This window comes from Schistocerca cancellata, unplaced genomic scaffold (assembly GCF_023864275.1).
Source record: "Schistocerca cancellata isolate TAMUIC-IGC-003103 unplaced genomic scaffold, iqSchCanc2.1 HiC_scaffold_522, whole genome shotgun sequence".
Lineage (NCBI taxonomy): Eukaryota > Metazoa > Arthropoda > Insecta > Orthoptera > Acrididae > Schistocerca > Schistocerca cancellata.
Genome location: NW_026046536.1, coordinates 1 through 2,500, shown reverse-complemented (window position 1 = coordinate 2,500; position 2,500 = coordinate 1). Strand labels below are relative to the sequence as shown.

At 57.2% G+C, this 2,500-nt stretch overlaps 1 non-coding gene across 1 annotated transcript in view; it reads right to left on the bottom strand.

Moving 5' to 3' along the window:
• LOC126129174 (small subunit ribosomal RNA) overlaps positions 1-527 on the bottom strand; it is a 1,916-nt gene extending 1,389 nt beyond the window's left edge. Inside the window, exon 1 of the ribosomal RNA XR_007527148.1 lies at positions 1-527. This exon is cut by the window's left edge and continues 1,389 nt beyond it. This is a non-coding gene — a ribosomal RNA (small subunit ribosomal RNA).
• Positions 528-2,500: the final 1,973 nt, after the last annotated feature.

Genomic DNA, 2,500 nt, shown 5'->3' with positions numbered 1-2,500 from the left:
GATTACGGGGCCTCGGATGAGTCCCGTATCGTTATTTTTCGTCACTACCTCCCCGTGCCGGGAGTGGGTAATTTGCGCGCCTGCTGCCTTCCTTGGATGTGGTAGCCGTTTTCTCAGGCTCCCTCTCCGGAATCGAACCCTGATTCCCCGTTACCCGTTACAACCATGGTAGGCGCAGAACCTACCATCGACAGTTGATAAGGCAGACATTTGAAAGATGCGTCGCCGGTACGAGGACCGTGCGATCAGCCCAAAGTTATTCAGAGTCACCAAGGCAAACGGACCGGACGAGCCGACCGATTGGTTTTGATCTAATAAAAGCGTCCCTTCCATCTCTGGTCGGGACTCTGTTTGCATGTATTAGCTCTAGAATTACCACAGTTATCCAAGTAACGTGGGTACGATCTAAGGAACCATAACTGATTTAATGAGCCATTCGCGGTTTCACCTTAATGCGGCTTGTACTGAGACATGCATGGCTTAATCTTTGAGACAAGCATATGACTACTGGCAGGATCAACCAGGGAGCTGCGTCAACTAGAGCTGAGCAGCCGGCCGCCCGGGAGTGTGTCCCAGGGGCCCGCGCGAACACGCAAGCGTCCGCTCAATTATTCTGCAAACAGGAGGAGGCTGAGCTCCCCTGCACAATACACCTCGAAACCCTCTCAGGTCCCGGCGGCGCGCAGCGCCGTCCTAAGTACTTGGTCGGGTTCGAGAGAGGCGCAATCGCCCCGGAGTTAGGCGAGTAGACGCTTTAGGTGCGACCACCCGTGCTCCCAACTGAGCTTGCCGCTGCCGACAGAGGCCCCGGGAGCGTGCTGTCGTGGCATTGCCGGCGGGAGACAACACGCGCCACCTACGGTGACCGGCAGCTCCAACGCCAGCGCCACAGAAGGGCAAAGGCCCCACGTGGGTGCCGAAGCGAACTCTCCCAGCACAGCGCACGTGCCAACACGTCTGCACAACTGCGATACAAACCACCAGCGAGAACCGCTGGGGCGACCGAGCAGCAGACGGCGTCGCGGCGCCGAGTGCCGGGCGGCGGCGCATCCTCAACGCACACAGTCCTCAGTCGGACCAGCACACTGCAGATGTCCACCGCGCTTCGCACCGGGCCCGCGAGGACCCACTTTGGCCGCCCGGCGCCGCGCGCAGGGTGCCCCGGCGCGCAGCTGCGCCGCCTGCCGCGTCCGTCGGCCGGCGCGCCTGCCACTGGGCGCCCCCACCAGCCGGCTGTAGCGCGTGCGCCCACGCACCGCGCGGCCAGCACGCCGGGCGGCCCCCCCTCACCGGCCGGGGACGGTCCCACCCAGCCACCGCCGCGTATCGCTTCACACACAGATTTGCCCTTACTGATTTACCTCCAGCAACAACAACCGCACCACAATGGGTTTACCAGTTGTTCATTTGCGTAACGTCACCAGCAAACGTAGACGTCCATCCCAGTTTGCAAATGCAACGATTATTGCATACCTGTCTGTTAGGTGTCACGACACACTACGTCTGCCCACATACACGCAACAAAATGTGCACGACTAGAGAACACGTGGGAGGTGGCCCCCTACGTATGCGATGTCCATTACGAGACCGACTGTCAACCAGCATCTGTACCATGTCGCAGATGTGGAACGCGGTGCACCATGCTATCACACTGTGTGAGAAGAGACGACTACGTTTGAATACACGCGCCACTACATCAACAGACGGCTCATGCTGATCGCCATCCAGGGCGTCCGTTAATCCCACACGTCTCTATGGCGTACCACACTGCAATGTAGCTGTTATGGGGAGACGGCACGTGCTGAGTGCACAACATTTGGACCGTATGGTTCGCTGTTGTTGGGCGCAGTTCGTTGTACGGTCACACATGTGCCACAGCGTATCATGCAGTACATACGGACCTATGTGCAGTACAATGTGAGGGTTAAGCTTACGACATCAGCGGACAGTGGACACAGGCCGTACCACGACGTAGACTGAGCGCTTCGACATGCGAATGCCAGTGAACAGCTGCGAAGGGCATTGAACACGCAAGCACCTGAACGACCAGCGTGCGAAGGCAGGGGGGGAGGGTGGGGGCGATGTACATCCTGCAGTCGTCCACATTACAGTGTACAGCGGGAGCATGTAAAAAGTAAGCAACACTTGCGAAGTGTTGAACATGAAACGATACACAAGAGGGGTGGGCGGTGCGAGTAGCGAACTATATTCAGAGGGTTGTGGTTAGACAACACTGGATTAATGTAACGTGTCATATGCCAATTACAGAGCAGGTTAAGGCACAACTTGGGTTAGGTTAAGGCACAACGTGGGTTAGGTTAAGGCACAACTTGGGTTAGGTTAAGGCACAACGTGGGTTAGGTTAAGGCACAACGTGGGTTAGGTTAAGGCACAACGTGGGTTAGGTTAAGGCACAACGTGGGTTAGGTTAAGGCACAACGTGGGTTAGGTTAAGGCACAACGTGGGTTAGGTTAAGGCACAACGTGTGGTTAGGTTAAG